The sequence below is a fragment of the Arvicola amphibius genome, chromosome 11, assembly GCF_903992535.2.
Source record: "Arvicola amphibius chromosome 11, mArvAmp1.2, whole genome shotgun sequence".
NCBI classification, from domain to species: domain Eukaryota; kingdom Metazoa; phylum Chordata; class Mammalia; order Rodentia; family Cricetidae; genus Arvicola; species Arvicola amphibius.
This window is the reverse complement of record NC_052057.2, coordinates 75,873,339-75,884,040: the sequence shown is the minus strand read 5'-3', so window position 1 is coordinate 75,884,040 and position 10,702 is coordinate 75,873,339.

Sequence of the window (10,702 nt, the reverse complement as noted above, 5' to 3'; positions counted from 1 at the left end):
AGGACCTGTGGCTCCCCAAATAAGGCTTTATTGATCTCAACGCCTCAATAGCATGCTTGTGCTGGTGGTCATTGTACTGCTAAACCCTTTGGAAGTAATATGGACAGACCCACGTGGATACTATATAATCAGAGGGCAAGTACTGTAGCTGAGACATTGAAGGAATGCCATCTCTGTCATGGAAGTCGGTACCAAGCAAATTTCTCCATCCTTTCTGATTGCTAAAGGCACATAATGTTCTGATGGTTCCCAAATGAAGAGACATTGGGGCCTCAAATGCTTAGCCCAATTGGCAAGCATGTGCTAGGCTAAATTGTAAAATATTCACATTTCATATATAGGGATATGGGATTTTTGTGAAATATTTTTCTAGCTGATTCAACTTTTTTCTTGGTTTAATGTTTTTAAAAATGTGTGTGTGTGTGTGTGTGTGTGTGTGTGCGTGCATGCATGTGTGTGTGTGTGTATCTCTAGGCACACATTTGTTCAAGTGTGCATGCATATGTGTGCACATCGATTTGGAGGCCAGAGGTTGATATTAGGCATCTTGCTCAATTTTTTTATTTACTTAGGCAAGCTCTCTGGCTAAACCTACAGCTTGCTGATTTGGCTAACCTACCTGTCTACTAATTTGCTTCAGGGAGCTCCTGTTTCTACTTCTCAAGTTCTAGGATTATAGAAAGACAACATGACTATCTGGCATCTGTATTGGTGCTAGAAACCTAAACTCTGGTCCTAAGGTTTGTGAGTCGATCATTTTATTCACTGAGCCATATCACCAACTTTTCTGAGACCAGCCTTTGCAAGAATTATGAATTATAGCATATCAAATATGCCACATCTTCTCAAACTTCAAATTTCAAAATAAAATATTAAGGTATAACATACTTGAAATCATCAGATAAAAGAAGCAATTAAATACCTGAGTATTTCCCAAATCTCAAATTTGTCAACCAGTGAGATAATGGATAATACATAGTTTACAAACAGTGAAGAATTTAGAAAATATTTTGCTATGTAAAGAAAGCATCATTTCCCCTTGTAGAATCTACTGTTAGTTTCATCTGTTTTGGAATGATATCCTTTTCAAACTGCATGTTTCATTTATGCATATTCTCCAGTTGTATACCCTTCTCTAACCCCACCAAACATCCAAATTAGTAGGATAATATTTTTATCATCAGGAACAATCTTCACTTTATTAGAGAACCCAATGTACAAACATGCTCTCTAATACAGTTTCCTTCCTTTTGGAACAAAAGTAATTCAAATAATGTACCAGCTGTTGCAGACATCATTAGAGTAAGCTGAGGTGTGTCTGCATGTCCTAAATTTGCTTCTCAAGTGAGCTAGGTGTTTCAGTTTTTTAGATCACAACTGTACCTCACTAATGGAGAATAATTAAATCCCAGACTGCTGGAGTCTGATCATGAGAAAGCCTAATTAATATGTTCTACTGAAACAGGTGTGGATAGAATAATCTTTCCTCAACATGAAGTAGGCACAAAAATCATTCCGTGTTGGGAGCACAGGATGCAGAAAAAAGAAGTGTTTAAGCCATAGTTCTACAAAAGCTGATTCAGTTATGTAGAATGGAGAAAGATATTCAGGATTTGTGAAAAGATATGTACGTAAGTGCAATGTTGCAGTAGGATTTAGCAATATAAGTTTATTGAGACCCAAAGTATCACTCCTCTGATTTCTCTAGGTGCTGTCTTGGTATACTTGTCATTAGACATATTGAAAATAAATGGTTTTAGAAGACACTACCCTTCATGAATATGCTAATTGAGTTTTCCTTTTTTATTAGAACCTTTTCTTTTTAAAAAAGTTGTTTGCCCCTGTTGCTTTTACTGTCTACTCCCAAAGCTCTAAATCCAAGTAAAAACTGTACAATCTGTCAAATCTGACTAACAAGGCAGAATGCTCCTGTGCCATTGAGGATGCAGTCAAACATATATCAAACTGACCGCCCATTTCCTTATCTGCTGTGTGCCTGTCCCCATCTTCAAGATTTCTACATTACAAAGAAAAAATATTCTCTTCTTGGTCATGATGGGTACAGAAACACAACTCCATGATGCTTTGCCTGGCAATAGGACTTCAGATCAGAGAGATTTCTTGGCTTCATTGCAGGAAATGATGAACCAGTTTAAATTGGTTACCTAATATCAAATGCTCATCCTCCCCCGACACACCAATGTATACATACAGGGAACATGAAGACAGAGCAAATTGTATTGATATATATATAACAGTATGTGTACACACACACGCATGCACATGCATGTGCGCACACACACATATCAATAATTAAGGTAAAAGAGTGCTTCAATTCGATAGAGAGTGAGTGAGGAGGGGGTACAGGAGAGGGTTTGGTGGGAGAAAAGAGAAGGGGGAATTAACTATAATTTCAAAAGATAACAAAATTGTTTTTAAACATTGAACAATTAAAATTAAAAGGTTTATACACTTACTGTGGGCTTTGAAGTTCTTATTTTTGAAGGGTTGCTAAGGAATTTCAATGAAGTCACAGAGTAGTTTCTGAAGTCTACCTGACAGGATTGCAGGAGATAAGCTAACACTTAGCAGGATGCAGGAAGGTGGCTAGCTTCAGGGAAACAAAGTTAAAAACCTTGTTTTTCGACACCCAAAAAATATCTCTGAGGTCATCTGGACTCAGGCCTGAAGCTGGGCTTATTGTTATTTTAACATTTTTATTTGAAAATGCAATTTTGTCTCCTGTTTGCTTCCTTCACAGCAAACTATTAGTTGTGTAGAATTTGAGTTCTCAGCAGGGGAGGTTTTCAGAGGCCAGAGAGAGGGTTCCTTCCTTTTTCTGTGTTCCTAAGGTTTCCAGCCTCTTCTGTCTTGCTTCACTCCTGGTTTTCCCAGCGCAGTCAGCCAAAATGTGTGGATTGTGACTCAAACTCAGTCCTTCAGGGTTCACGTCTGTTGCACTAAGCCCTCAGTTCTTTCAGGGTCAACTTCCTCTCCTTCCATTAGCGGGTTGCCACTTCTTCCCGTTCAGCCTCACTTACCCTTGTTTTCAATTCTGATGACAGCTCTTGAGACCATATAAACTACAAGAAAACATCTTGCCTATCTATTATCTCCTCAGAAGTATCAGACTTTGTTCCTCTCTTTCACATGTTTTACTAAGATATGATGTTACTTTTCTGTCAAAAACTGGATTCATAAATTGGAAAACATTAAGTAGTTGTAAACTACAGAACTTGGCTGACTTGGTATATGAAAAAATTCAAGCTCTTTGGAGTTTTAATTTTTATGTTATTTTAAGAAACATGAATGCTGATGCAACCAGCATTCTCTTTGACGTCCATCTGACATCCCTGGTCTCAGCAATTTGCTTCCACGGTCTCTTGAGCTTTTTCAAAATGAAAATTGTATGACTGAACAATCTGTCTTTGAATAACAAGAGAACTGAATTCTCTGATAAATAAAGATTTATTTTATCTGGAAGATTTCATTTATACCAAAAGGGCATAAACTGTTAGAGAATTGAAGCATATAAAACATCCACCTGTAATTATTGTGCAACATTTTAATCTTCATCTTCTGTGAGACCTTTCTCTGTCAGCCCACCAGGGTTTTTCATTCATTTATTTTTATTTTATTTGGAGGATTATAATATAATTACAACATTTTTCCTTCCTCTATCCTCTCTTGATGGAGGAGTGTCTATGTGTTACTTTCATTGGTTAATAAAGAAACTGCCTTGGCCCCTTTAATAGGACAGAAAATTAGGTATCACTTTCTCTAAACCTTATCATAGACCCTTCCCTCTTTTCCTTCAAATTCACGGCCTCTTATTTCACTAATTGTTATCACATGCATGTGTGTATATACATACATGTATTTCTCAGTATAGCCTGCTCAACTAATATAACGTTACTTGAAGGTATGTCTTCAGGACTGACTGTTTGGTATTGGACAACCATTTTAGTGTGTTCTTCCCTGGGAAAGATCATTACTCCCATTCCCAGCTTTCCTCAGTTATCTAGTCCTTTGTGTAGGGTTAAGGGTGTAGTAGTGGCTTACATACCTTGGCCATAACCAACAGCTTTTTATTTTACACTGTAGTTGGGTTTGAGGTTAAGGAAAGTCAAGAATCATGGTGTTGGATACTCATTGGCAGATGAAAAGTTATTGTGAGTGTTTTAACATCAGTTCAGAAACCATATCTCTAAGGCTCAAATTTCAGTAACTATCTGCCTCCTAATCCCAGGGTGATCAATTTGTCTAGGCCCTGAGTGAAGGGAGATCTTCAAAATGAGGATGATGTTTCCCACTTCACAGAGTTGTTATAATTATGAAGTTAATTTCTGTAGAGTGTTCCATGTATTATAAGTGCTAAATAAACATTAGCTATTCTCATTAAGAAATTGCACTGGCCAGAGCTGATTGTAACTGAAATTTCAGTTTCTATGGGCAGAGTCTGATCACATCACCTCTCCAGCTAATAATACCAATTTATAAAAGTGACACATCCCATTATGTAAGAGATGAAATGCAATCCCCTTTGTCACAGAAAATTTTCTCTTACCCATACTTTCCTTGGGAGACTCACCTACGTCAAGCGAGTCAAAATTCTTAAGACATCTGTTTTGTCTTACATGTTATGTATGTCTTCATACTACCACAACGATACCACATAATTTGTGTTTTCTAGCCTTGCACACAGCAAATAATAGTACATTCACATTTGACTCTGTATTAAACATCTGGTGTCAACAGAAGAGATAAGAAAAAATGATTGTACTGTCAGAGTTAATAATTCAGAAATATTAATCAGCTCTTGTAATCACCTATAGTATATCATGCATAATTGGCCCTTATAAATATCTCCCCTTGTGTCACTTAGTGAATTTTATAGCTCGCATTTTAACCAAGCCAAATGTTTATTCGGGTGCGTGATTTTCACTTTCTTACGATGCTGCTCTGTATGAATTACTTTTGAATATCTAAGAAATAGATTATCATCATCTTCACTGAACCAGGGTTGAATATCAGTTTGATGGTAAATGATCCATGATCCTAGAGCATGTCTTCATAGGTAAGACCTTTGCAGTGAATATTTGAATGTGAACAATCAAAAGGGATATCCACCGCAGGCTCAGCACTTCGGGGAAGGTGCAGTTTCATAACTGTGCAAGGGGCCTTTGCCAAATGGCGGCGGTGATAGAAGGAGCAATCTTCACCTGGATAGAATGGAAGACTGCAGTTGCACCTCTCTAAGCCCTGTTGTGTGCTCAAATAAGAGGACTTTGAAGTTTAAAAGGCTTTCCAATGTGCAAGCACTTTTTTGTATAAATCATATTTCAGTGCCCGACTTCCACAGAGTAGAATATTTTAAAGAACAGCGTTAGCGTGGTCACATTTTTCTGTGTGTTAAGCATCTGTTGTCAGACTAAACAGCACAGAAAGCAGGATGATGCCGTCAAACAAATACTTCAGTAATATTAAATCGCTCTCTTAATTATCAGTACTTCTTCATATATAATTGGCCCTTGGTGTGTGTATTTTGTACTTGTGTGTAATTAGGTGTGTAATATATCTAGAAGGTAATAGGTCCCAATCTTTCTTGTTAACTATCAGTGAATATAGCTAAATGGAATCACTTCATCAGTGGCAGTCCCTTGCTTCAATTTTTTAAAAGTTAAGCACACAATACACCTTTTAAAACAAGACAACATGCTTATTTCATATAGTAACAAACAACTCTTTGCTTTATGCAAAGCTATTTTGCTGTAATCAAACTCTGGAAAGTAAGCCTTGCCCTCAGCCTTGCCTTTGAAGCTAATGTCTTAAGCTTGGGTTATTGTGAGATTTTGTTTGAGCCCATTTGCTTCTCTGCTTAATTAAAACCCATTTGTCATCTGGTGTCATTTTTCACCTGTGATACTGTAGGGCTGTTCAAATCCACTTCATACTGGGTTTGAATGGTTTAATATCTGTAGAGACAATTTGTCATTATGGTGGGAAGCTAATGTGTTGGGTCTTGAGCTAAAGCAGCAAATACTGGTCAGATCTTGTTTACAACTATTTTAAGCTTTTCAAGTTGAAAGACTTCTACTATGGTGTGACGTGGGATTCCCTTCTGTATTCTGTGATTATCACTGGTGAATAAAGAAACTGCCTTGGCCTGTTGATAGGGCAGAGTAGAGCTAGGTAGGGAAAACTAAACTGGGTTCTGGGAGAAAGAAGGGCAGAGGCAAGGAGAAGCCCTGGAGCTGCCAGAGACAGACACGCTGAAACCTTGCCAGTAGGCCACAAGCCTTGTGGTAAAATATAAAATAATGGAGATGAGTTAATTCTAGATATAAGAGCTAGCTAGCTAGCAATACACTTAAGTAATTGGCCAAGTGGTGATTTAATTAATAGTTTCTGTGTGGTTATTTCTGGGTCTGAGATGCTGGGTGGCCGGGAAACAAACAAGTGGCCTCCTACCACAGTGGTGATCTAATAGAAAACCTCGTTACATATCTTAGTTGACATGAATATTTCCCACCCTCTGTGTTCTTCCCTTGTCCTGTATGCATTCCTATGCTTGTTAGCCTGTCTGAGAGGAATAACCTTTTCTCTCTGTTACTGTCTGTTTCTCTGAAATAGGCCTTAGATTAATGCAAACTTGAGCACAGAGACCAAGACCGAGGAGGAATAAATGGGCTATAAAGTGAGGAAAAAAATTCTACAGCGTAGCCAGAGGATATACCATTCTATATCTTTCAACTCTTTTGCTTTGTTTTATTCTTAACTATGCTAAGCTTCAGGTGGATCCAGCTTGCTACACTCAACAACTGGCTAGAGAGATATAATTTTATTTAATTGAAAAGAATGTTTGCATGTTGACAGGAAAGATCTGGGACATCTCCCAAGGGTGATTGCTCCTGTGACCTTAAAGTTGGCGAATTATAGCTGTTGTTCATAGGCATGCACACACATGATGAGAATGTGTGTCTCCTGTGCGGATTTCTCAGTAACTGGCTGCATAAGCTGGCCTTTTCTATTCTCTGTAACTGGGTTACAAAGAAAAGAGAAAGAGGGAAGTGCAGGGTGTGTTGGCTTTAGAAGAATGAGGAAGTAGAAGGTATTTATGAAAAACATGTTCATGTGGCAAATCTGCCCTAGAATAGCAGTTCTCAACCTTCCTAAGGCTGCCACCATTTAATACAGTTCCTCATGTTTGGTGGCCCCCAACCATAACATTATTTTCATTGCTACTTCATAACTTTTATTTTGCTACTGTTATGAATTATAATGTAAATATCTGATATTTCTAGTGGTCTTAGGTGACTCCCTTGAAAGAGGTTTTGATTACCAAGGGATCATGACTCACAGGTTATGAACCACTGCCCTAGAAGAAAGTAGAATTATATTTCAATAGAGGGATTATTTCTCCTTAGAATTGTTTCCAATTTGTAGAAGGAAGAACAATAGAGATTTTATGAGAAGCAAGTAAAATCTGAAAAACATTTATGTGGTTCTGATCATGACCAACCTTTGGTGTTTTAAAGTGTGTAGACCCTCTTTTCTTAGAAGCTCCAAAATACCAATGCCCAAAACAAATTTATTTCTTTTTATGTTAACACAGTGTTTCTTCTAGCTTCATTTCTATATGCTATGATAAAACACTGACAACTTAGGGGAGAAAAGAGTTTACTGTGCCTTATAATTACAGGTTCACATTGACAGGAAGAAAGGCAGGAATTTAAACAGCTAATTATGTTACACCCATAGTCCAACCTCAGAGAGACATGGATGAATTCTTGCTTGCTTGTTGGGTAGGCTCAGCTAACCTTCTTTATTCTTATTAAGTTCAGGGTCTTCCCATGACAATTAACAATCAAGACAGTCCCCCACAAGTCAATCTGATCAAGGCAACATCTCCTTTGACACTCCTTTCCAAATGATTCCAAGTTGCAGTCGATTAAAAAAATATTATGTATTAAGAATACAGACTACCCTTCCATTTTATAAAACAGAATTTTGTTATAACAGAAAAGTAAAATTTCTTCAAAGAAACTAGCCAACAACCTAACCTAATTGTTGTGGTGGTAGTAAGAAACTTAAGTTCTCTGGATGACTGCTACATAAATGGTAATAGAACTCTTGAAAAGAAAATAAAATAATCTGTATCAGTGATTTTAGTTTAGTTTAATTTGGCTTAGTTTTTAGAGACAGTCTTAACCTAGCTGGCCTGGGATCTTCTATATAACCCAACCCAACCTTAAACTCACAAGTGTTGGGATAGTTCGTATCAATGTGCATCGTTTTTGTTTTCATGTTTTGGAAATTTCATAATATATTTTGATCATATTCTTTCCTCTCCCCCAGCTGCTCCCAGAGCCTACTTTCCTACCAAGCCAATTTCATGTTATTTCTCTTCAAAACAAGAAAATTAAGGTGTATGGAGTCTAATTTGTGTTGGGTATTCTCTTTTTTTTCCAAAAGGAATATTTACTAGGAAACTAAAGGACAACCAAGCATGAGACCAGCCCTGGTGTGGTTGATATACATAATATTATTCCTTTGGGAAAAACAAAAACAAAAAACAAACAAACTCATTTTCCCTCAGCGAGCATCTATGAGTTGTAAATAGATCTCTCCTAGGGCAGGGCTATTCTGTCCACTTCTTCTAAGTGCTAGATTTTGACTGGATTGATCTTGTTCAGGTTGTGTGTATGTTGTTGCAGACACTAGTTTATATATGCATTGGCCTTGTTCTGTATGGAAAACACTGTTTCTTTGGAGACATTTAAAACTTTTGGCACTTAAAATCTGCCTCATCTTCTGCATAAACCCCTGAGCCTTAGGGGGAAATCTGTGACAAAGATATTGTATTTAGAGCAGGATCTTTTGGTAGATCTTTGTTCAGCTTTTAAGGACCTCTGTGCTCATTTTCATACTGACTGTACTAGTTTGTACTCACATCAGCAGTGATTAAGTGGTCCTCATTCCCTGCATCCTTGCTAGCATGTGCTGTCATTTGTTTTATTAACCTTGTCCATTCTGACTAGAATAAGATAAAATCTCCAGTTAGTTTTAATTTTTCCCCTGATGTCTAAGGATGTTTAACATCTTTAAAAATTGGTTCTCATGTAGATTAGATCTATGTAAGTCTCTCTTAGTGTCCTCCTTGTTGTCTAAGTTCTCTGGGATTGTGATTTGTAGGCTGGTTATCTTTGCTTTATGTTTAAAAACCACATATGAGTGAGTACATGTGATAATTGTCTTTTTGTAGAAAAAGTCAAGATCTCCTGAGTAAATTGGGAACATGGGGACCTTGGGGGAGTGTTGGAGAAAAAGGGGAGCAGAGAAAAATGTAGAGATCAAGAAAAATCAATTAAAAATGGGGGGAAAAGATGAAAAAAAGGAAAAAAACAATAAAAAGTGCTTCTCAGGCATTTGTGTTTCATCATATGAAAACTGTTTCTATGCTCCATTTAAAATTCTGGTTATTTTCTTAGATCTAGTTTTTTTCAGTTCTTTGTATTTTATAAATATAGTCTGCATGGCTGTGTTGCATTTTCTTGTGATGATTAACCAAAGCACATTCCCTAATTTTTCTTCATTCTGGGTATCAGGACTTATGTTGAGGTCCTTAATCCTTTTGAAGTTTAGTTTTGTCCAGGGTGATTGTTATAGATCTATTCTAATTCCTTGAGATCAGTAGTTTTCAACCTTTGACCTCTTTGGGGGTCAAACAACCCTTTCACAAGGATTGCCTAAAGCCATAGGAGATATCAGATATTTACATTATTAATCACACAGTAGAAAATTACAGTTATGAAGTTATATGAAAATAATTTTATGGTTCAGGCTGACCACAACATGAGGAAGGTTGAAGATGCTACCTTTTCTCCAGTATACAATTTTGATTTTTTTTGTCAAAGAATCAGGTAACCATAGGTATGTGAAGTTAATGTCTAGGTCTTCAATTTTATTCTGGCAGCTAATGTCAGTTTTTCAGTCAGAATCATGTTTTTATTACTATAGCTCTATAGTGCACCTTGAAAACAGGGATGATGATATCCTTTGGCAGTTCTTTTACTATGCAGGATTGCTTTTTCTCTCTTGAGTATTTTGTCTTTCCATATGAAGGTAAGGATTATTTTTCAACTTCTGTGAAGACTTGTTTTGGAATTTTGATGGAGTTTTATTGAATCTGTAGGTTGCTTTAGGTTGGGTGGCCATTTTTATAATGCTAAGTATACTGTTCCATGAGTGTGAGAGGGCTTTCCATCTTCTTATGTCTTTCTCAACTTCTTGGTTTGCTGTCTTAAATATTTTACTGTGCAAGTCTTTATCTTTCTTGGCTAGCATGTTAATTATTAAGTGGTCCTGGCATCATTATGATACTGGAGTCTCCTCTGCATTTTAGGCTTTACCTTCATGAGTGTGTGCCATGACCTGGGTCTATTTACAGGGACTCTGAACCTATGAGAAATTTCCTGGCCTTATCAGTTCTCTGAAGTTATGATTCAAGACTACACTGCTACCTCAATCTTTAATTTTAATGGCTGAAAAGCTAGTACCATGTTAACAATGCTGCCAAGTCTTGCTGCCAGCTGAAGATAGATCCTGGCACTCTCCAGCTACAACTGGAACAGTCTGCTGGTGCTGACCTCTGGGAAATAAAGTTGCTTTCCAAAAGCAGTGGACCCCTTAGACATTCTGT